At 41.7% G+C, this 25,877-nt stretch overlaps 1 protein-coding gene and 1 long non-coding RNA gene across 2 annotated transcripts in view; one reads left to right on the top strand and one right to left on the bottom strand.

The window, feature by feature from the left end:
* lrrc4cb (leucine rich repeat containing 4C, genome duplicate b) overlaps positions 1–24,994 on the bottom strand; it is a 63,377-nt gene extending 38,383 nt beyond the window's left edge. The window contains exon 1 of the mRNA XM_030104607.1: positions 24,875–24,994. The gene's annotated coding sequence lies outside the window, so the exon portion shown is untranslated. The remainder of the gene's footprint in view (positions 1–24,874) is intronic.
* Positions 671–8,521, top strand: LOC115398058 (uncharacterized). The gene is made up of 3 exons (XR_003932553.1): positions 671–683; positions 2,333–2,340; positions 8,445–8,521. It is a non-coding gene; the product is annotated as an uncharacterized LOC115398058 (long non-coding RNA).
* Positions 24,995–25,877: the final 883 nt, after the last annotated feature.

The following is a 25,877-nucleotide window of genomic DNA, read 5'->3' as shown; positions in this document are numbered from 1 at the left end:
CAGGTGCTTTTATCCTTCATATGTGAAAGACTTCTTTATGTGACGTACCCGGGCTTGTGTCACAATTTTAAGTGGATGAAAGTGACATGCGTACGAGTTGAATGCAAGATCGAAGTGAAGATGCTGGCGGAAGTCACTGTTGCTCCTCTCTCTCTCTGTGTCCTGGTGTAAAAGTGGCTGTTCATCTCCTGCATACAGATGGCATTACACAAGCAATCCTCTAAACGGCTGAGACAAGCTAACATGCCGGCTCTAGAAAGGCCTGCATTTATCGACGCTGCGTTTGCAATGCTAAACACCTGTGTTATTACCGCCGCTCTGGGTTTTAGTGGAAGATAGGGTTTGGCAAACATCTCGTTTAACCTCCAAAGTCACTTCTTCGGCATATGTGCTGCATTGGGTTTTTTTTTTTCCTTTTTTTTTCTCCTATTAGCTGTGATGTCTGGGAGAAAAGAGGACAGGCAGTAACTTGTGTAGAAAATTGGAGAAACTCTTTGAAGCCGCTTGAAGGTAGGCTACCAAGAATCAATGTCGAATATAAAATACAGCTGGAATGCACAACCATCTTAATAAAATTGAGTTTTGGTGTGGCGTCTGTCCCCTGGTCACGTCCCCTGTGCGTTGCAGGCAGATTGGCTTATACTGACGACAATTACCCTTGAACACAGTTGGGGGAAAAAGCAGTGGAGAGAACCAACAAGATTTTCAATAATTAAATTATCCTTCCTGTTGCACCTCTTGAAGTCCAGTGCCACATTCTCAGCTTGTGATTGATCTCGCCTTTGTTGTGCCGAATTCTTTCCACTGTATCTCATCTCACAATTCCGTTTCAGATAAATGAGCGCTGCTTTAAACTTTGATGAAATTGTCATGCTCAAGTGAACCTTTATCTATTGTTTTGAAACCTTGCAAGGGAAACTACACAGACAACTGATGTTTGTTCGATTATGCATCGCTGCCACAACAAAGTGAGATGTGAAGACAAGCACTGATAGGTCTCACACGTGTTGTGTGATGTTGCACAGAGACACGGAAATCACACCAGGGATGTGGAAAGAAATCGATTCCACTAAGCTGCGTTTTAATTTTACATGAACTGCATGGGAAGCTCACAGCACGTCTTTGTAATCTGGATCACTGGGATACTATGAAGCTGGATTTTTTCTCATCAAGGTATTTTCCGTCCTTTGACACTGGCTCACTTCTTACCTTGGTAAATCAGCTAGCCTGGTTATGTTCTGGATAACAGATCGAGTGCAAAAGCTCTGATTCCTGACCAGCCAGATATCTTGGAAAGTTTTCTGACCCTTCTTAGAAGATCCTGGTTGGTGTTGCCATCATGAGAGGAGTGTTTAGGAGATAAGGAGTCTTTCGCGACAGATGCAATCCTTTGACATGATAAAATAAAACCTTGTCACTGAGCGCTTTTTGGACTTGACCTTGACTCGTTCCCAAGTCTGTGTAGCACCACTCGGATTGCACCTGAAATAATGAAGTTACTAATAATGGTCACACATGGCATAACTGCAAAAACATGAATTTATGATCCACATCTCTGTGAGGAGTTAATATTCCAGCACAAAACGCTGAGCCTCAAAAGAACTCCAGCGAAAATACGAACGGAATGTTCATGCATTTACAGAGTTGGCGATTTTCTTCCAGTACTCCTTCCTGGTTTATGCTGGGGGAACAAATTTGCTTTTGGCCTGGATGATGTTGTGGAATTCTTCATATTTGTGCAGAATGATAGTCTGCTGCTCCCCAGCGAAATACATTGCTCTTTGGGATTTCTCCATGTTTGGTCAGATGCTGCCTCTCCACCCCTTTTATGTGCACGCCTATTGATCACATTAGAAAAAAAAATAATTACCAACTCCGTAATTTCCTTTGTAGTAACTCTTATCAAGGATCGTGCTTGTCTTTGTCAGTCAACCAAGAAAACAGAGTGATATCCAGCGCATGTGAATCTAGCTTCATAGTATAGGCGCCTGTTGTCGTGTGAATATAGACATAGAAAACCAAGATCACATCCTGCAGCATCAGTTCTTCACCGAAAAAATTAAGCATCAATTTTTTTTTTATTTTTTTAAAGCAAATGCAAAGCAAGCAGCACAAGGCGGGCCATCAGAGGAGAGAAAAGACTTCAGCACATTGACTGATTGCTTTATTAGCACAAACAGAACAATGCTAACAGCTTTCTATCAATATCTGTCAGAAATGACAAAGACAGTGAGCAAATGAATGTGTAATCAACCCAGATTTGATGGAAAATTCCAGCTTTTACATAATGGGGTGATTCAAGGTTTCTAAAACAGAGCGGGGGTGGGTTGAGGGCTGTGGGTGGGGGTGGGGTGTTCCAGTGGGCACACTGAGTTTGTGCCTGAGTGCTGATGTGCTAATGGTGCTGATTAAACTTTTTCCTGCTGTACAATATTAGTTTAGTCACACTAATAGAGTACAGTAGCAATAAATGATTTGGCCGGTTAATGTGATTTAACAAAGCGTCCCTGTAAACTTGAACCGGAGGTGGGAGGAGTACACAAGAAGTATCCTCGAGGAGGACGACTGTTACCTTGCTCCAAGTTTATTCAATTACAAGTACATTCAATGCTGTTAAAATTGCTTGGGTGCAATAACCATGCACTATTCACAACATTATTAGTTACTTTTGCTTCCAATATAATCACATTGTCAGTAGACTCAATTTACCTTTATAAGAAGAATTATGAAGTGTATAAAATTCTATTGCAGTAATTCGTTTGTGCAAGCAAAGGCCCCATCTACGCAAATTCCTTTCAAGTAAAATGCAGCATTTTTATATTGTATTTACACAACATTTAAAAAAAACAAAGATGTCCTTTTACATAAAAATGGCACAAATGCTGAAAATTATGTCAATAGAATGTAGGGCCACTAGTGGGAGCTGTTGTTTGTTTTTGTAATGAAAACACACACAGAGAACAAAACGCTATAAACATAAACAATGGCGAGTACACAGAATAAAAGCTGAAATGGCTGTCTTTAGTCTCAACATATGAAAATTGAAAGCAGCAAAGCACTTTAAAATTACTGTAATCTGCATTTAAAAATGGGTAAAACTGTCAAACACTCGATAAGGTAAGTGCTCCAAAACTATTGCTTGACAACAGGAAACTGCAGTTCATCACTTCCACCCCTTGACTTTAACGTTGCGTGTCTCCAAGTGGGCTGTGGGTTTATAACTCAATAAAACGCTGCAACTGTCTGGGGACACACCAGCTGAAAAGCATCAAGTGTGTCAACTTTGGGTGATAAAATAGGACATAAATATGGGCTGCGTCTGATTTCATGTGAAATAAGATGTAATAACAGTTGAATTTCTTTGGCATTTTAGGTATAAATCGTACACTTACATGTATGGATTTAATCAAATCCATTAAAAATCATGCCTACTTTTTAAAAGTAAAAATTGCTGCCATTGCTGTTTTTTAACTATATTAGCAATGTCAGCTGGTGCAAAATACATGAAAACGTGCAACAACCGGAATTCAACATGTACGTTTTATGAATTTACCCACAGCAGTGCAGTTTTAATGCTTCACTTTGCAAACCACTAAGGGAAATTTCACGACTACTCTGCTGATCTCTTGGTTGGGTTAAGTCTGCTACAGCAGTTTTAAAAAAAAAATCTGAATCCCTTTATATTTTGCAAGGTCATCCGGTGGGCCATCTGTTTGACACCTCCTAAGCCAAAAACGGGAATGTATTGTCACTGTGAGGGCCACAAAAATTTAATCACCTCAATCAGGGGGTGAAATTGGTAAATCCAGTTGTCTCCCAACCTCAAGGTTGGCAGTTTGATCTCATCTCAATATATTGAAGTGTCCTCGAGCAAGACACTGAGCCCCAAATTGTTCCCAATGGAGGTCGAGCATGAGCACAATGGGCCAATGTGAGAGTGTAAAGCACTTTGACAATGGAGTTGGAAATTTGCTATAAAAGTGAATAAGTGACGTGTCTGTTCTTCCCCCCGGTCTTTACGTTAAGTTTCTTTATAATCAATGTGCATGTATTTCCAGTAGTGTGCATGTGGTGGTGTTTAAGTCAGGGCCAGCAGTTACAGAATAAGCCCACCCCCTGCCGCCACCGCCACCAGAAAAAAACATTGTGCAGATTCCAAAATCAATGCAAGTCATTTCCAAAAATAGAAACATTTTTATCAAGTATAGCAGGGGTTCTCCACCACTGGGCGGCGGACTGGTACCGTGTCACAAAGACAGAATTAAAAGTTTTGATTTGACAGTGCACATTTAAATTTCTGTGAGACAGAACTGAGTTTAATTTTGAAAAATGCTTCATTTCTGACAGCACTTATTTTCTGTACTTGACTGCATTTTTTTTTTTTAAACTCTTTACAAGCACTGTTAAGCCCTTGTTATGGCGTTTTTATCCACCGCCCTGCCGGTCCACAGAAAAATTATGTTGTTTAAAGGGGCTGTATTATGCTTTTTTAACTAGTCCAAACCCTAGAAATGGCATTAACATGGTAATAGTTTATTTTTGGCGCTAAGGAAAAGTCATTTTGTGTGAAATAAAAGATTTTCTGGGGCTAATTCTGAAACCCGGAAGAGAAAACGCTCCGTTTCACTGAAAATCCCGCCTCTCCCCCTGTGGACTTTGACTGACAGCGTACTTCAACCAATCGGAGCTTCAAAACAAATACGCTGGCTAGCTTTAGCTCTTTAGCTATAGCTTCTCTACACGGAAAGACACGCGAAAACGTCCTTTCCTGTTAGAAACTCACCAAGCGCAGACCCTCCAGACCCTTCAGACTCTTGCTCTTGCTTGATTGTTGCTTTCAGACGATGGTCAAAGTTTATCTCCGTAATCAGAGTTAGAAAAAAGCGGCGACGCTGATTGCCGAGGGCCTGCGGGAGGGGGGCTCAGGGGAGCCATCTTCACCGTGTGACGTCAACTTGGGAAACAGAGCGTTTTCACTGTTGCGGGAGGGGCTGCCTCTCTGAGCAGCAGAAACAGGAGGAAAGCTCAAACACACAGGCAAGAAGGAAAAAAATGCTTTGGGGTGTTTTTGGTGAGTACATAACTATATAACAAGGTTAAAACATACAAAAAGTGAATTTTGCATGATGCGGCCCCTTTAAAACCATTCCTCATATAGTCTGTACCATGACAAACAAAAATAATAAAGTTTAAATTTAAAGGTTACCATGGCACTATTTTACCAGTCCGGCCCACTCAAGATGAAATTGGGTTGTTTGTGGCCTCTGATGTTTCACATCCCTGACTTAGATGCATTTAGTAATTATAGCAGTACATGTAATAATGCAGCAGTTAAAATAATTACCACTGCTACAGAGTTAAAATGTGGCTGAAGCTTCAAAAGGATGGAAGAGAAGGACACAAAATGATCAAAACCAGCCACATAACACAACCCGATGGCCAGTTCGACAAACCCAACTAAAGAAGGAAGCTATCTCAAAATATCTATCTTCTGTCAAGTGAAATGCCAAAACTCTCCGTGCTTGACTGAGGGGCAGACTGCCAGTGACAGTGACTCATCACAGTCACCCAGTGTACAGAAGCGGCATCACCTAAATCTTTCCTGAGGGCGAAGGCTGCTCTCTTAAGACGACTTGTGATTAGTTAGGAGGTTTTGATGAGCTGAATGACAATATGAAGGCCGGTCTTCAGTCTTCAGATATTGTCTCTCTGTCGTCACAGTATGGCCTTTTCTTTTCTGTTTTTTTTTTTTTTTTCTCTCCACTTTGGACTAATCCAGCAGCAGATTATTGATGGATAATTTCAGCGCTCAAGAAGTGCGGCAATGATTTTCGAGTTTCGAAACGAGAAAGCAAAGAGCGAAGGCAGCCCGGTGAGTGCTGTGCTCATTCGACCGGGCTGAGAAGTGTGTTCATTTAGGCAGATGTGGGAAAGGTTTGTGTTGAAGTCTAAGTGATGAGGAAAACTGCCAGTGAACAGCCTACTTGTCAGTGAACAGCCTACTTGTCTCGAGCTAATGCCTATCGATCAAGGTAACATTGTGGGCCATGCTGGCATGGATCCTTCCTGGGGAAAACATGCCATTAGAGTATGACAACTAAAGCAGACATCTATCAAGTGCCCGACTGAAAGACCTGCACCTAGTTAATCCTGCTGTTAATGTTATCCGCAGGCCCAATATAACCTTTATAATGAGGCTCTTTTAAACCTTACATTATCATTCTGTTGACAGGATTACGTATGATTACTGAAATATTAGCTCGTTCTATGATATCGAGAATATTCAAAAACTAGAAAGAGCAGAGGAATGGAGCTTACAACACTGAGACCTGAGCTGAGATATCGGTTATGATAAATCATTGCTGTTAAACTAGCCTCAAGGTCCTGCAATCAGGGTGAGTTTATAAAAACATGCAAATGCAACAGCTAAAGGGGAAGATTTTTGGACATTTCACCTCATCTTACATTAGAACATATCCTTTAAATTAGCTTTATGATGAGGTAGGCCTGGGCGATTATATGATCGTGATTGGCGATCGCGATTAATTTCCAGTCGATCACGGTGATCAGCTGTGAGCACATTTACTCGATCAGACATGGCAGAAATGTGCGTGACACAGTCGACTTTTTCCTGCTCAACTTCCGCCTGCAAGTTGTCTGAGAAGTAAACAGAGATGGAGCTGAACGTGGAGCAGCGAAGCAGATGAAGTCAGCCATGTATTGGCGTTATCCTCTGAAGATGAGGCTGCTGCTGACAGGACAGGCTGCTCCACCCGCTCCGCTGCTAGCACACCGCTGCTAGCACACCGATCCGCAAAGAATCTGGTCTTTTGAGTCCAGGAACTACTGGTGATACAGTTTAACTAACGATCGTTCAGTTCTTCTCTTTTACTGAAAATGACGCTGCATCGCATCATTGAACATATCACCACATCTTGCCGCTAACGCTCTATTTCTAACAACATGCTGAGAGAGCCTGCAGCCGCTGCAGCGCCGGTCTTCTTTTGTGGTGTCTGTGTAAAATAACGTTGAACATGCAAACAGCACACCTAGTGGCATGAAGTGCAATTGCAGTCATGGCGTCGTCTGTGGCTGTGGTCTGAATGAGGATCTCCCTGGGGTTATTCCAAATGTTTCAGAAACCAGAATATTTATCTCAACACGAATATTGACTGCACGTAAACGTAGCCAGTGCTGTCTTTTCAGGCCACTGCACCATACGAGCAACATTGTAAGAGGAGAAAAATGATTAATTTTGTCTATTTTTTTATATTATTGTAGTTTTGCACCGTTACATTTTAAATCTAATCTGTCCAATCTAGATTATTTAAATTTTGTACATTTGATGCAAGCATTAATGATGGCAGCAGCATATTTAGCATCATAACTTGAAAATAATGTTTACATTCTAAAGCACCTTCATTATCCCCAGGTGGTTTCTTTAGTTTTTTAATCTTTTATAGCAACAAAAATCCTTAGGGCTGTAAACTGTCACACTTTAACTAACGATCGTTCAGTTCTTCTCTTTTACTGAAAAAACGGTGCATCGCAGGATTTTATTGTCTTGGTGCTAGATTTTTTTTCCCATTTACTGCACTGTTAAGTGAGATTGTTCTTATATTTTTCTATGTTTATATTATTTAATTTGCATTGCTATTTGCTTGGTTTGTTAATAAAATGTTAAACTATTCTATAGATCTAGTTTTCAGTGCAGATGCTTTAAAACTGGTTTAAAAACAATATAGCATATCGTGATTTTAATCGAGATTGAATGATATGAAAAAAAAAATCGTGATCATTTTTTTTGCCATATCGCCCAGCCCTATGATGAGGTTATAGTCATTTTCTGTAGCAGTTGTTTGGTTTTGTGAAAATATAAAGATCTCTGAGTACAGCGATCCTCAGGACTTCTACAATACGACCATCCAATTACAGAAAAGACTCACCAGATGCCGGTACCATAAATTCATTATCTTATTACAAATAAAGAAGCCGAAGCACGCTCATTTTTGTATTTTCTTTACTACAAGCATGAAGTGTAAACAAATCCAGATCGTCTGAGTCATAGGAGAAACAACATGGTGGTGAGGTGCAATCATTTCAAATGGAAGGCAGAAAATGATCGGCCAAAGGTATGGACTGATCTGATCGTCTTCAAAGCTTCAGAGTTAAACTCTCTCCACTTCATTATCAATTTTTTAGTCCCCTTCCATTTCGCTGTCTTATTCAATTTGAAGTCAATTTCATACAAAGAGGCCTGTTCAAATAGATTTGAGGCACACAAAGTCATTCACTCATGATTGTGACCTTCAGGTTGGGGGATCAACTCTGGAACAACGCTCCGGCGCTGCAAAAGACTGATCACCTAATAGGTGAAACGTGCCACAAATCCACACCATTAAAGTAATAAACCAGCAGCATTGTAATCACAGAAAACACCACAGATTCCCACTTAGGTAATGTAAATTACTTGCAATTTAATTTAATTGTTCAGTCAAATGTAATTTCTAGCAACGCTGAAATGATCATTGCTTTCTAAGCTATTGTTTTTTTTCATTTTTCTCATCAGCTCATGGAGTCGCTCTTGTTCACAAGGTACACAAAGGTATGATTCTATTTACACTGTGCAGCTTGTCTTATCAGTAGATTTTGATGATTTCATTGTTATTTGCTGCCTCCAACCCAGTCTGAAAAAAAAAAAAAAAAATCCTTGCAACAAGGTTTTCTTTCATCTTATGCTATTTACACACATGCCTGCACACACACACACACACACACACACAGCCAGTAACACATGTACAGGTGTCTCGTGGGGCCTCCTTGTGGTGCTGCACTTTCCTCTGGATATGTTCAAACAGAATATATGAGCTGGAGGGCTTGGACGAGGGCCAGGCTCGTCTCCTCGATTTTGGGTCATAAACGCGGCCTCTGCCCAAGGACTGCAGGGCCTTTTAAAACAGGGCTCAGCTTGATTGGACACACTTCTGTTGCTCCCTCCCGACTGCTAGCAAGCCAGCTGATCAGAGGAGCAGAACAAAGCCGGTCTCTTACAAGGCAGTCTGCTCTCAACCTCTCGTACAGTAAACAGGATATATTTTTCTTTGCTTCGCCCCTTGCTAGGAGATGGTGGAACCTGCTGCTCAGACAGCAGCCTAAAAAAGAATTAGGCTGAAAACAAATATATGTGGGATATGTTCAGGACCTCCAGCTCATTTCACTGCCGGAGTGATGGGGAGGAAGGGAATCCTTAATCTGTGCACTCGACAGTAAAAGGTGGACCTTGGAGTGAAAGTTTATGACGTCTCGTGCATGCCGACTGCGGCCCCGCTCACACTGGTGTTTTGAACGTCTAATTTGTCCATGAATATTACAACGTGCACCATTTGGCTCATGAATATGAAATAGATGGAACCACAGGCTCTCCCCATAATCAGCAGTCAGCACACACAGTCCGTCGTCAGCGCTCCAGCTCTGCGGCAGCGTTTTCTCCCGTGCAGTTTAGCCAATCGGAGCCGATCAATGCCGGAGCAGAACGCTAGTGTTGGTACAAACTGTCCGCGAATAACATGCGACGACGCCGTCTTTCATCGCCAAGAGTGTTTCAGTGGACCACTCGCCCTCTCCTTCTGTCTCTCTTTTCCGGTCTGTCTCATCTGCATGCACAGACAAGTGGTATTTACAGTGTGACAGTCTTAATTCCTTCAAACACCAACTTTCTCTACCATAGAGATGGGGGAAAAAAAAAAAAAGAACATGATTGTAATGTTTTATTTACTGCTGTTGGATCAACAGCGAGCCGACTGTAGAAACAACACTGAAACATGATGCAGGGCTGCACAGCTAATGCACCAACAATCTCTGCCCATCCGTTTACCCCGCCTTAAGCCGCATGGCTGTGCTCCAGCATGGCCATATGCCCCTTAGCCTAGCTGCTCCACGCTATATTAAATGAGTCATGCCACATAGTCTACATATCATCGCGACCCCAGAATGATGAGACTTGACTGGGGAACACTGGTAGACAATCCAAGGAATAGAAATAAGCCTTTTTGTGTGGTTCTTGAAGACAGTCTCGGAGAAAGCAGATGTAATTTGCACAGCTTTAGTAATTTATTTAGCTATTATTAGTTCATTTTTAGTTGATTTTGAGGGAAAAATCTCTGTATTTTCTTCACAAAAAATTTGGTTAATGGTTTTCATCTATATAGTGCTCTTTCTGCTTGAGCAGGCCCAGAGGCGCCGTAGACTGCTAATTGGGGCGGCTGTGGTTTGACTGATAGAGCGGAAGGTTGCAGGTTCGATACCCCATCTCTCCCCGTCCACGTGTTAAAGCGTCCTTGAGCTGAACTCAACCAGAACCCTAAACTGCTCCCAATGGACGGGCTGAGTGCCTTGCTTGACAGCTATCGCCATCGGTGTGTGTGTGAATGGGTGAATGCGATTAACAGTGTAAAGCACTTTGGGGACTGCTTGAGTGGTGAAGTGCTTTATAAGTGAAATCCATTTATCAATCACATTCATCCATTCACACACACACACACGTGGAGGCAGCAGCCATGCAAGGCGCTCAGTCCATCCATTGGGAGTAATTTGCTCAAGGACACTTTGACGTGTGGACGCTGGGAGATGGTGAATCGAACCAGCAATCATGCGATTGAGAGATGGCCACTCTACCAACTGAAATAAATAGGAAATGTAAAAAGTTCCCACTGCATCTCATTTATTTACGAACAAAAAAAAAAAACAAAAACAAAAACACTGATACAAATTGAAAATGCATGAAATTCACATCAGACAGTTTTCCCTATTTGTTTTTTCCAGTATGAAATTACTTTTTGGTATTAATCATTATCAAACTAGTTTCTCACTTCCTGCGGTCCAAAATCTATGAACGCTAATAAACTGTAATAGGAGGAAGCGGGAGCAGAAAGTTTGAATAATCTAATAATTGCTGTTTTTACTTTGTACAAAATTGCACTTGTGGGAAATTGATGGTTCCCCTTGAGCTTTACAAAATAAAAACAAAGAATCAATTCATCAAGAAAATAAACAAGTAGATAATTAGCAATTAAACGCAGGTTGTGATGCGAACTACGCAGCATTTTCAAAACATCAATCTGCATCAGGAATTTTCAAAACAATTATCGCTGATGACTCAACCACAAATGAGTGAAAGTTCAAAAACGCTTTTTTCTTTTTCCTGCTGGAAGTTTTCAGAAGACTCAAGGACTTTGTCTGACCTTATTTCCTCTCTAGTGTGAGTGCGAAGAGGAAAGGTCATGGTGAGTTTTTGATCTGCTGGGTCACGAGATGCACTGTATAGCAACATCATCCGAACATAAAGCAGGACGATGCGACTCCACAACATATGTAGATGAATATAGCTGTTGCTCCCTCTTGCTTTATTAACTGGCTTAGATTTTTTTTGTTGTTGTAATTTTCATAACAAAAGACTGAATCAGATATAGACTTCTCTGTTTCCATATTTTTTTATGAGGCAACTTTGTGATGCTGTCCCCTGTGAGAGCTGTGGAAATGAAGTTTGTTAAATTGTTGCATTACTTCTGCTCAGTTTATGTTACTGTTTCCTGCTTTTCTAATTAAGATCCATGCTGCAGCGGCAACACAAGCTTGCTTCAGTATTTTCCATTAGAATATAGTTGCTTGTTTTTTTTTTTTTTTGTTTGTTTTGAAGCATATCTGCATATTTATAATGAAAATGATAAAAAACAGAATAAAATGTAGTTTCATTTAAACCTGAAGAATACTACATAGCTGAAACTGAAAGGTTACTGCATTAAACACCTGATTTAATGAAGAATTAATGGTATTTAAAAAAAAGGATTAATTTTATATCCACATGTAGAAGTGAATGTATGGAGGACTGCATGTGATAGATATGTGAACAAACACACTCCAGGACATTTGCTGTCATGAACATGGAAGTTTGGACTTGTGTCCCTGAATACAGAAAAGAGTTTATGTCATTAGATCCATGTACGGGGTGGTCGTGCGGTTTCCTCCGCTGGCTTCTCATGACTTTTATTTTTTTAACTCTGTGATGTACACAGTCGTGCAGTCCAGGGTATAACAGCGTATATGCTGATTATGTTTCAGTCTGCATTGCATACACCACTTCCAACTCCCCATGATTCACCACTCAGCAGCATCTATGAGCCAGATTGGGTTTTTTTTTTTCCCCTAGGATGATGAAGCCATGAAAATTGTGTTTCTGGGCTGCTTTAAATGAAGGTAAAAACTGAATGTACCCACTTTTCCAAAGGCCACTACACCTCTTCTTAGGTATTATGTTTTCTGAATCTCTTGTCTTTCTTCTTTTTTCCACAACTTTGAGACAGATTGTCTTTTGTACTGCATTTTCCTTCCATTCATTTGCTCATTTGTGAAAATTCTGATTTGTTTGGTGTTATGCTCCAACATGTTTGATCATTTCCTCCTCCAGTACTTGTGAGGGCTCAGCGCTCCATCCAATCACTCCATGACGAACGCAAGCAAACGAACATGGAAGCACGTCATTGTCGTGTAAACAGCTCCTAATACACACTAAACCCTCAGTCGAATGCTCTTGTAGGCACTTGATGCCACTCGAATCACGCAAGCTGAAAACAAAACGTATTTCCATCAGGATGCAATTCAACACACTTTACATATGAACTTAGCTATCAGTGTGTTCAATGCATTTTTCTTTATGACACATTTCCCCCTTTTCATTTGTGTGATTTGTGGCACTCAGTGGTATCCAGACAGTGGGCGTTGCATCATCCAAGCTTTGTTTAAGGTTCAGTAACAGTAATAAAATCTGATCCCTTCTGGACCCCTTTGTCTTGTACTTGTGGTGTATGAGCTGTCGAAACGCTGCCTCCATGACTGAACTGAAATGCACAGAAATGACAGGGGGGGGGGGGGGGGGGAACATGCATCATGCAATGCATCCAGGGAGGAATTTGACAATGATGAAATCATAAGGAACTGGTGGTGCGGCCACCAGAGGACCGTCATCTGAACATGATGGCGCACGTCTGGTGGGGAGGCTGAAGCAGCTCACAGAGCCTGAATCTACAGAGGATCTGCTGCATGTTGTCTCAAACAGCCCAGTGACGTGCAGATGGAGACAAAGAGGGGATGTTTCATTAGTAAAATGTGCTCACACAAAATATTTAGTTATTAATTCATTAATTGTTGTTGTTGACTACAGTTTGTTTTATGGGATTCGTTCTTTAGTTTTATTCCTATTTTTTGTGAGTGTGTTTTTGCTCTGGACCGTATCTCACGCTGATTTATGGGCGCTCGTCACAGCTCTGACTTGCTGCTGATGCTGGGAACATGTTGTTTACACTGGAGCGAAAAGAAAAGCTGCATTCCTCACGCGCTTCTTCTTTTACTACAAGGTCCGAATGAAAGCGCAGTTCTGCCGGAAATGTGAAATACGGAATCTTCTTTCTTGAACTGAAACGCTTCGCTTAACGCATACACTGATCCACCATAACTTTATGATCACTGACAGGTGATGTGAATAACACTGAAAACCTCTTTTTAGGCACCATGAAAACATTTCTTTTTCCCTTGAACTCGATGATTTAGAGGAAGAAAAAACTGGGGAGTGTAAGACTTGTATGGAGTGTGACAGGTGTGATAACTAGACAACTGGGTCAGAGCACCAGCAAAACTGCAGCCCGTGGTCGGTATAGAACAAGAGTGACTCAAGGAAGGAAAAGCAGGGAAATGAAGGTAGGGTCAACTTTTTCCAGCCTGAGGGTCGCTTCAAGGGTGCAAAATATACATCTACTGATTAGAATTCCACAGTATTAAGCCCCGTTTACAAAACATTTCCAAATGAGAACAGAAAACTTTCATTGAATTTTGGGAATCCATTCACATGACAACGGTGCTTGGAGCCACTGAAAATGCTATTTTCTGGATAGGATTTCAAAGGTAGAGAGACCACTGTCACTCTGCCATATAGATCCCACTCCACCATGCCTGACCTCTTGTTTCCACTTTGAGCCTATCCTCAAATTCAGTGAACAGCTCCTCACCACAACCTTAGTTTTCACTGCTCTCTTTGGAACGTGGCCTTTGGGCTACTCACAAGGTGGGCTCCACATTGACTAACCCTGACCTCGAGGGTCTGCTGGGCTCCAGATACAACAGCACACCTTGAGAGACCTGTCAGAGCCCATTGTTTGAAGGGTCAGCCTTTTTTAATCAAGAGAGGCATTCCAGGAATTTTCAGGAACATTTCAACATTTCAGGAAGGACTTGATGGTTACTCGGGGCATCTAAATTATTCACTAATTTTAGTAGTATTGTATACCCCCCACCACATCCCCACTCACCCCAACAGAACTGTAATGAGCATATCCATCCATAGCTAACTCAAGCCCCAGCTCCACCTCTGACAGAGCGCCAGTCTGTCACAAGCACTGAGCTCCAGTAATGCCTAAAAAAAAAGTTAAAAAAAACTGCCAATGAGTGTCAATTCATCAATACATATCATGCTATCAGAAATGGTAGCAGAACAAAGGGCTGTGCTGTCCGGTCTACACGATGGAGGAAAAACCCATTGTTCCTTTATCCAAAGTGTCCTTTGGCTCCTTAGTCAAAGATTAATACATTCTATGGCCAATGGAATGGAATGTGTGCCATTATGGAAGAAAGAAGCCTCAAAAATTGCGTCATGACAGATTTTCTTTCTTTTCCTTTGTATTTGAAGGACAACAGACTCTTACGTTGAACAGTAAGGTTCACAGATAATGCCTCAGTTCACTACAACAAGGGAACACGATGTTCTAACAGCTTTATCCGAACCCAGAAAACACATTTTTCTTGGAAGGAGAAAAATCAGCAGAGGCGACTCAGACCTACACACTAAAGAGGCGATCTTGTCATCCCTGCAAGATTTCATTCTTGAGTTCGTAATGTTTGACTTGGCGCCAGTTACTGGAGTTTCTTTCCTGCCAATTAAGCCAATTCCACCATTTGCCAAAGCATTAATGAACTAGATATTAATCTCATTCTTAGACTGAATGGGTACGTCCTCTCATTGTACCACGATGTTACTGTCTGTTCCTGGCGAGCTGCAACATGAAAGTCCACGCATGCTCAACTCTAAGTGATGGTAAAATATTCTCATCAGAGTCATCTGCGCTAAATGAACTGGCAGGAGATAAAATGTATATTAATATGTGGGGAATTCGATAAACAGGGGAAAGTTGGAGAGTGGAGATGGGAGGAGGAGGGGGCACTGAACATGAGAGAGATAGAGACTCATCATGACAGTCATCACTACAGCTATTATCCCTAATTCTCTAAGGGAATATCTCAGTAAGGCGGAGTAAATTTGAGGCTGATAAGCAGACAATGAGATTTGCCCGCGCTTTGAGGCAAAGCTTTTCCAAGGGCTTGCTTTCACCTACTACTAGGTTTGAACTTGATGCTTCGAATGGCAGAAACCCTCCCTTTGTTCTCTTCGGTGTGGGTTGGTCGCTGCTGTGCAGTTGTGTTATGAAGCGACATATGCCGGTGCCGTGCTAACTGTTGGTGGGATTAGATTCTCTCCTTTGCTGCCCTTAGTGAGTCTCAGTCTAATTAACACTGTGAGCCAAGCCACAAAAAACTGAAAGGGATAACCCGAACTTCTCACATAGAGATGTCCTCCAGGAAATGTTTAGTGGTGTAAAACTGTGGGCTGTGAGTGAATCTTGAGCTTTTTAAGAGTTTTGTTTCACATAGAAAGAAACAACATAACAAGCTTGGGGCCTGCTGGTGTTTTGGTTAGCACTTCTGCCTCACAAGACGAATATTCAGAGTTCAAGTCCAAGCATCAGCGCTGTCCTGAGCGGACTTTGTTACCTCTCTCAGTGTGTGCATGGACTCTTCAGGTACTCTGTTTCCACCTAGACTGCGTTAGGTGTGATTGTGTGTCCATCAATGTGAGCCCTGTGATGAACCCCTAATATGTTTGACAAAAAACATTCAGCACTGTATAATTGTAATGTTTTATGACCTCTATGCAGTTCACTGCGTACAACAGCTGATGAGAAACCAAGAAATTCGATGATCCATTCGAAGGGGTCTGATTCGAAGGCCAATCATACATTCAAAGCATCGCACAATGTGGTTATTAAATGAGGACCATTCCATTACAGCTGTATGGGGGTGCTGAATGACTGATTTTACACAATTTCCAAATAAACATGACATAAAGCCTATTTGATATACATGTTAGCCTATCAAATATACTGTGGAAAAATTTACTTAACTTGTATTTTTATTCAATATTTTATCTATTTAGTGTTTGTGAATGAACCACCATGGTGAATGGCACAATCCGATTTTGCGCAGAGCTCCATCACAGAGCAGCATCTTGGTGGTGATTTAGCTTAACTTTAAAAGGCTCACAATGTCGGAAAAAAAACTTCAGAACAAGTCAAAGATGATCCAAAAAAAAGTCAAATGCAATTTGTGTCAGCAGCTCCTTTCATATCACTCCACAACAACTAACATGGCTTTCCACCTTAAACGGGTAAGTAGCCAGATAATTGGGCTAATAAAAGATGTTCCTGTCACTCACTTCTCAATTTTAATGCTGACTTTTATTTTGTTTAATTGGAATATTTTAGGTTATATTATTTTTTTATTTATCTAAAAAGCTTGTTCTATTTATTTAGTGTTTGTTTTTGCGTGGATGTTGCGCTGCGCAACGGACCCGACACAGCACAATTAAGCCTTTGTTTGTTTGTTAGAAGTGGGTTTGGTTCTGGTCATTTGAACTATACTTCATTTGTTTGATGTTTAGAGTCACCGACACTTTGTTCCAGTGTGTGTTTCAGTTGTGTGTAGGAAAAAAATAAAAGTGTTGTTTTACCTGCCTGTACTGTTTTTTTTTTTATTATTATTACTGCAACATTCTGCTGTATTCAAATGATTTAAAAAAAAAAAAAAAAAAAAAAAAAAGATGATAGATTCGACTATCAGTCGACGATCAGCAGGATCGGACGAATCAGATTCGACTATGTAAATTCTTAGTCGGGGACACCTCTATAAAAAATCATGGATATTGTCAAGCTAAGTGAACTATCTTAGCGTCAGGGTTAAAATTTGGTTTTGATATTGCCTCACATTATGGAATCATGCTCCAGTCTGTCATCAAATTTATGGTCTCATTCAATCAAGATTTAAAAAACATTAAACATTTTTGAATTTAATATCAAGATCAAAACCATAACAATTTAACCAGTCACAGTTAGTAATTTGCAGCTCAAAACACCTCAAGAGATATAAAACCTGTTGTCAGTTTGCATGTTCTTGATATGTCTGCACGGGTGTTTTCTGGTAAACGCCTACGTTAGATAAACACGCATGTTAGATGAATTGTTAACTTTGTGTCTGCGTGCCCACGTGCATGTTTATCTCCCTGTGATGCACTACAATGTCTGCTGGGATTGTCTCTAGCACATTAAGCCCTAGATTTTGGAAAGCGGGTATAGAAAATGGAGAAATGCACACGTTCACAATGCAGAACTGTTAAACAGACACGTACCTGCAACCAGAACATGGAAGACAGTGTTTCACAACCTGGAACCCAGAACCTTTTGGGGACGGGTGTCTCCAGTCTGAGGCTTTAATTACCCTGAAGACTGCCTATTGCTTTCATATTGAAGGTTCATGTTTTTGTCTGTTGGTGAGAGCAGGTGTTGGCAAGGATTTTTTGGCAAATCAGATAATAAAGAGGGGGGCCAAAACCTTTCTCCGAAGCAATCTGGAGGGGGTCCAGGGAGAAAAGGTGGGAAATGACTGATGTCAAACATACCCACTCAGCCAAACATATTTTGACCTGCAAATCTGTAATACAGCATAATGTACCAAAATAGACAGATGAGGGAGAGATTGAAAAGATTTTTTTTTGACTGTGAACTTATCTGTGTCTCTTATCATCTTGGGATCAGATCTGAAATGAAATCATCAAAACATCCCTACACACTCCCCAGTATAACTCCCACGATGCACAGCTTTTTGTGCTTTTCTGTAAGCTGTTGTGATGATGTCTCAACTTTATTAATATTATCACACTCTGAGGCAAACTTTTGAAATGGTACATTAAAAAAAAATAGAAAAAAACAGCAGTGAAGTGGTTGAATAAAAGCCACAATTGCCTTCAGGACATTGTTTACTGTGATTCAGAACTCTTGTGAGCAGTGGGCGTAACTCAGCTGTGCCTCACATTACCGCACTGCCATACCTATAATCACAGAAAATAATGTTGCTCAACTGTATATGTGTAGGTTGCCCCAGATCGGTGAAGAAATCTGTAAAAGTCATTATGACATTTTGCAGAAAGTGGTGTGTTGCCGAAGCGGCAGACACATCGAGCCCTGCAGCCCGAACACGCTCTTTCTCTGGGAGGTTCTCACTGGAGTTGATGGCTGGCTCCTGCTGCAGGCCACTGCAGACACATGGTACGCAGCACAGATGGTGAAACAAGGCACCAGCAGCCACAGTCAAAACAATTATGACATTTGTGCCACAAGTTCTGATTTTTTTGCAGCCATCAACACTGTCAGTCCATGTAAGTCACACTTAGCTGTAATGAACAGCAGTGGGTCTGCAGGCACACACTCATGAGGATGCAGCGTCGTCATACATCACCACATTAATATTTGTTGATTTAGAAATGCGGACTCGTGAATGACACAGAGCAGGATTCGCTGAATAATCCCCTTTCTGGTGCACAAAGGCAGAACTTAAGCTGCTACAGTGAATACTAAGTCTCTCTCCAGCCTGGCATGCATTGGACTCTTTCACACCCGAGCAGTCCAACTCGTTCAGATCAGCCTGTCTCTTGACTCGACACAAACACATGTTTTGTGGAGGTACTACTGGAAAGATACAGAGCGCTATCTATCAAAATGGTGCCGGGCTGGAAGTCGGCGTAATCTCCAGTGCTGCAACCCACTCACTTATTTGCGTCACATAGACACCCTACTGTAAATATACATACGGAAATGCACAAAATCCTTCTGTATTGGTTAAGATAAAACGTGCACGCTTGCAGGGTCTCTGCTGTTTTTCACTTTATCCAGACAGAACCGCGGCAATAAATTATCCCCACTCCCATCACCAATCCTCATATCACACGGAGAGGTATGCAGAGGGCCAGGGTGACAATATAAATTGATGAAACAACAAAACGGTGCCCGTGTATCGTGAAACACATTCCTCAAAACAAGCAGCTACGCCATCAATCGCCGCAAGCGTAAGTGCAATGGGGAAGATAGTAATTTCAGAATGAATCAGCATTTTTTTTAAATGACAGGTTGAAACCGAACGCGTTCAAAACTGGATGTTAATCCACCTCTGTAGCTTCGGCAAAGAAGGACCTGTTGTTCTGAAAGTACCACCTCCACTGTGCACAGACGTTTAGCTTTGTCAGGTCAGTTAATGAGAGGAAGAAGACGCAAGCACTGTGTGAAATGTTGTAAACTTGGGGCTGCCATAATTAATTATTTCCAACAGGAACCAATATCTTGATTGTCATGTGTTTGATTAATCAATGATTTTTAAACTGCTAGACAATAAGAATCGATGCTCTTTAATTTTCTAAAGCCCGGTCCCTAAATTACATTACAAAAAGAGGCAGACACACAATATATAATCAATTTGATGGAGATAGACTAAGAAATGGAGGAAAATCCCTGCAGCATTATGAAAATATTTCATCCATCTCTCCATCTAAAGGTGCATGATTTTGGGTAAAAATATGATTGTTGAATGTTGCAATAACAATATGGTTTGCTATAAATGCAAGCACTAAAGCAGATGAGGTCAATGTCTGTGTTCTTTGACATTTGTCCTTACAAAAAACAGTGCTCTTTCTCTTGCCTCTAATTTACATCAGCAGTGAATCGGTCTGTTTTGCTGTTGTTCTTCTTTATTCTTTTCCCCTATTTTCGTATCACATCCAAATCTGCAATCTCATCAGCACTGTTTCAGAAGAATTTGATATTTTCAGACTTTTTTCTTCCATCAGTTGTGCCTCTGACTTCTGGCCTGTGGTCACCAGGTCTGAAATAATTGGGGCTGTAATTAATTAAACTTTTCTCGCTTGCTAATCGCACAACTTTTGTAAATGAATCATCACTGTTCACACTTTTCATTCATATTTTAAACTTTGAGAAAAAGAGTCTGAAAGTATGAATGTAAAGTGCATGGAAACAGAATCTATTGAAGTCTATTGCAGTATTGAACATATCATTTACATAATGATTATTTTCCTATATATTGTGCAGACCTTGTAAGGATTTATGGTAGGGGTGTCAAACATAAGGCTTGTGGGCCAAAATTGGCCTGCCAAACCATCAAGTTAAAAATTCAAAGAAAACATTGATTTTTTTTTTTACATTTTTTAAGGGTGGTGGAAACAAAAAAACACTGGGACCCAAGCTGAGATATTGATGATGCTGCCATGAAAGCTACCTACCTTGTGGCAATCAAACTCATCTTAAAGCAATGCTGTCAAGGTGACTTTGGAGAGACACCCACAATGCAAAAGCTGTAATGGAACTCATTTGAAGAGAATAACTAATAGAAGTTATAATTTCTCTGTATTTTACACCTGAAGGTTTCATTAAAATTGGCTCTATGTTGAGATTGTAGTCATTTTCAGTCGTAATTGCTTGATTTTCGTGAAAATATAGACACTTTAATCAATATACTCTGTGCCACAACAAAGAAATACATTGCACATATTCATTTTGTGTTTTTTCATTTGTAAAGTTCAAATTTAAACTACTTTACCGACCCAGCCCGCTCAAGACAAAAATGGGCTGTATGTGGCCCCTAAGCTATTTAGACCCATTTTACACACGTGATTTGTAGCATATCTCAGCTGACAGTAGGTCCAATCCATTCACAGGGAGAACATGAAATGTATGAATTGCTAGACCATACCCAGAATCGTAAAGCTAACTATAGTGGGGGGTTTTTTAATACTTATATTAAGTATTTTGCCACTCCAGCAGCCTCACTGCACTTTGCATAGTCTGTTCAACTCACCTAATCGCACACAATGCCATCTACACACTAACACACCAATAAGAGCAGCTGCCATCCAAGGTCGCTCACCATCGAGAGCAACTTGAGGCTCAGTGTCTTGCCCAGAGACGCTTTACACACGGACAGGGTAACGTGGGAATCGACCAACTGTCAGACTGCAAGACAACCCGTTCTACCAACTGAGTCACTGCCGCCTCAAAACACGTCTTAATGAGGGCTCAGGGCCAGTTTACAATCTTCATTTCATATACATACTTCATTCTGGGTTTTTTTACCCATTACTCATTGCTTGACTCATTTCTCAGCTGAAGAGCTGAGGTACTGGAAACAAATTTTCTTGTCTTAGAAGCGTCACATTGTGATCAGATTCTTGATTGCAGTGCTGATGAACTGGTCTGAACTGTTGTGGCTGACCTATTGCCTGAGGATTTGGGGAAATCAGTTGGTTTGGATGGCTGGTCATTTGACATCTGAAAGTAGGAAAAAAAAAAAAGTGCCATTTATTCCACATATCAGTGTGACTGGCCCTTAAAATTACTCAGTGATTAACATCCCACCATGCTTAGTGTTGTGTGTAAAAAGCCTGAGCACACCCAGATCCTCATTATTTTGGCTCCTGTGGCTCAAAGGAGAAAAAAAACCTGTCAATTTCAACAGTGTGAGCTGAAGTGCATCCTTGCCAGGCCTGCTGCAATGTAAATGCCCACAATGCTTGGTTGTTACATGGGAAATGCAGCCAAGGTAACAATGACATAGAAATATGTTGAGACAACATAGACACTTGAGACCAAGCGTTTCATACAATCTTTATGTTTATGTGAGAAAAACAGATGAGGCCTTCCACGAGTATTTGTCTGAGGACTAAATAGGCAGCTTGTGACGGGAAATTTAGGGAGGAATATTGTGCCGCGGCTGCACCATGTAAAGCCCTTATTATACGCAAATTACCTCTTTCAGGCAGCAGGTTATGCAAAGAACAAAAGCAATGTTTTGGCGAGGAGAAAAACCTGTGATAGATCTGTGAGTCACCATTCAGCCTGACCCGAACCAGCGGTTGAATACATGTGTGCCATGCATGAAAAGAAAACCCATTCAGCCAAGTGTTGTGTTATTTCCCACAGTGAAGGCTTCTGTCAGGGCTGTTCTGGTGAGTGCTCCTGGCACAGTTTACATCCTTTCTGCCTTTAGCAGACAGGTAAATGCCAAACCCTACGACGCTTGTCAGGGTGATCACATCTCTCAGGCTTTGGTGTTTCTGACTAGATGATTGCGAACGATCACAAGGTGATAGACTCAAATTCACAGTCCATGACAAGTCTCTGGATTGCTTTTGAAGCATGAAAGTCATGTTTACCAGAGTTAATGGCCAAAAATCCCCAACCGAGCAGAACAGTACACCTATTCCAGAAACAACCTGACCACATGAGCCTGAGGTAAGAATTCTTCACATCAGTCCAACTGAGCTCTGACATTTTTTTTTTCCCTTCATAATCCAGAGCTGAGTGTAGCTACTCAGGTGGCCTATTGCCCTATTGAAACACTTACTAGTGTTTGGGCCTAATTGCAGTACTTGTTTTCTAGTGCTAAAATAATAGGTCATATGCAGATTTTAGGCCTGGTAATTTATCCATCCATCTCTGATGACACTTGTTCCAACTTTGAACTGAAGTCCATCCCACCAGACACTGAGTGAAAAGCAGTGTACGTTCTGGACAGGCTCCAACATACACATACATTCACATTGATAGTCAGTTTATAGACACCAGTTCATCGAATACACTTGTCTTTAAACTGTACAGAAAAGCCATAGAAAGCATGCAAACTTCACACAACCACCCCACGCCAGGATTCCAATCACTATAAGAACAAAAGACAAACACAGGTTTTGAGGAAGCACGTTGTACTGCTAAGTATTTCATATAGTTAAAGGAACACACATATGATCTGATTCATTCCTTTTTTAAAGCTACAACTTACTTTGACACTTAATGGATTAAACAATCTCAGTGATTCTAAATGACCAATGCTTTTCGGTGCTAACTTTAAATCAATCCATCTTCTACACTATTTCTGTACAACTTGGAGTTTCAGCGTTGGAGTCGGTCCAGGCTGACACCCAGGACGGGTCGCCAGTCCATCACATCGAGATAAACCGCACACACTCACAGCTATTGTCAATTTAGAGACATAAATTCATCTAATAGGCATGCTTTGTCTGTATCTGAAGGCAGAGGTTTTTGGAGAAAACAGATAATATGCAAACTTCACACGGAAAGGCCCTCAAGCTCTGAACTGAATAGTTGATTTGAGGTGAGAGTGCTGATGGCCACTACACATGCCGCAGGATAGTAAACAATGGACACTGTCCTACAAACTATGTCCTGTATGGACGTTTCCCACGTTGCCTTTACATTTTCTGAGTCTTCAAGTACTATAAGACTGTATCTCTACTTAAGGATAAAATGGTTAAGGGGGCAGCAACTAATCTTCCTATAATTGAGATAAAAGCATTGGCCAAAAGCTCTATGGAGCATTTATAAATGGTTCGACGCCCAATCTGGTCATCACAGATCCAAGCCAATCCACCAGACTGCATGTCAGTAACTGGAGAACTGCTTATATGTGCATGCAAATAAAGTGGTAACCAACCCTGAATGACAGACCCATTCACACCCACAGTTTGTCCTTCGTTTTACTGGCAGCCCATAAAATCACCAGATGTGAACGTGAAACTATACACTTGAGGAAGGAACTGGTTCGGGTTTAATGTGGAAGCCTCTTTTTCTGTCTGTAGCAGCACTATAGCAAATGTTTTAAGATGTGATGTCTGCTCCAAAATGCAGCTCCCCTCTCTGCCCAATCCCAACCAACACACATGTATTTTCAGCATCAGGGCATTTTCAGCACCTCCCACTGATGGACAGCTCCTATTCACATTCTCTTTTGAAAGGCTGCATTGCCAGAGCAACAACTCCAGGACTTGACAGTTTAATTTTTAAAATGCACCCTGTACTTGTGGTTAACCTGCACAGGCAGTGGAAAGGGAGGGAGAACAGCCTCATCTGTGCTCGAGGTGTATAACCTGCGGGTGGCTTGGCTGAGATTTGGTTTCAGACACATTGCCTCAACATGCACAGATGAAGATGAGCATAATCTCTCTCTCGCGCGCGCGCGCACACACTCTCTTTTCTTTCTTTCTTCTTCAAGCTTTGCCACGTTTCAACTCAAAAGACCCTTCCTCTGAACCAGCCAGCCCACCTGGCCAATCCGGCGCCCTTTTTGCTGCAAACGTGTATGCTGAGAATACCTGAACTGAATTTGAATTACCATATGACGTAGGCCTTTTTCGAGCTGTAATGTCCTACTGGCAACAGGGACTACAACACACTCAGGGTCCAAACCAGGCGCTCAAACACACAATTTGTTGCACCAGTTACCCCCCTCATCCTCCTCGCACCTCCTCGACCCCCTTTTCTGCCCCTATCTTTATCTCCCTCTATATATATCCCACACACATCCCCCCCCCCCCAAAAAAAAAAAAAAAAAAAAACGCGCGCACACCCGAAGGAGGATGCGACAGCTATCATACAGAAGAAAAAGAGAGAACGTATTAGGAATTAAAAAAAATAAATAAATAAAAGTGGGAAATCTTTCTTTACAACACAAGTCTGCGAGGCAATTTCAAATCAATGGCGATGGAGGGATGGCATACATGGCTTTTACCGCCAGCACATGACGCGCAAACTGGACTGGATTCAATAGAGGAAAGAGAAAGAAAAAAAGAGAGAGAAATACTCACGCATTTTCTCGGGTAAATGAAATCGAGGTTGAGAGGAGCGCAGGATAAATCAGCAGGGCCCCGGTCCCCGTTTCAAAGATTTGCGGTGCGACTGAGGCACAAATCTCCATGTGAAAAAGGGGGGATTGGAGGGCTGCTGCAGTCCGCGTCTCTCTCGATCACAAGTCAAGATGCTCGAAAAATGCCAAACATTCAGAAAGAGTTGCGCGGATCTGCGGCGCGGCCGCCACCATTCCCTCGGATGAAAAAACCCGAGCAGCAGTACAGCAGTCCCCCCCCCCCCCACCCCCCCTGGACTTGGAGGTATTCCTCTGGACTGAGGAGGAGGAAATCCTGCAGAGTTTTTGATGGGAGATCAAGTCCGTAGAGGCCAAAAAGAATGGAAGAAGAAAAAAGCCAAAAAACAAGAAAAGACTCCCACTGGTGGTTTCCTACCTTAAAATCAAAACGAAAAACATTATTTTTAAAGTGGATCTTGTCTAAGACAATTACCAATCACCAATTTAAAGCGCTGTTGATAAGGTCAGTAAAGAAAGGGGTGCAGAAAGAAAAAAGGAAAAACCCTGAGAACGCCTATTGGATAAAATTAAGGATATCCGTCCCACTGCAACCATCACACGCGTCGCATCAGGACAAATGGGTTGCCATAAGCTGCAAAGCAAAAATCGCATACAGTATTCCCTACCAGGTGAGAGAAGGGGGAGCGAATCTACGGGTGCCGTTTCCAACCCCAAAGCAATTCAATGTATTGATTACATAAGCGCAGCTATTAGTAATAATTCCGCTTGTCGGGGCGCGTGTGTCCGATCCGCAGCAGCAGCAGCAGCAGCAGCAGCAGCAGCCTCCGTGTGTTGCGAATAAAGCGGCTTTTTTTCTTTCCAGCCACCGGCTCCTAATGGTCCCCCCGCTCGCTGCAGTCCATGACTTGAATAGCGAGCACGTTGAAAATCACGGTCTCCAGGCACAAGATCCGCGCTCCACTGCGCGCGCGCGCGCGCGCGTG

Source organism: Salarias fasciatus, chromosome 1 (genome assembly GCF_902148845.1).
Source record: "Salarias fasciatus chromosome 1, fSalaFa1.1, whole genome shotgun sequence".
Taxonomy (NCBI): domain Eukaryota; kingdom Metazoa; phylum Chordata; class Actinopteri; order Blenniiformes; family Blenniidae; genus Salarias; species Salarias fasciatus.
This window is presented reverse-complemented; position numbering and strand designations above follow the sequence as displayed.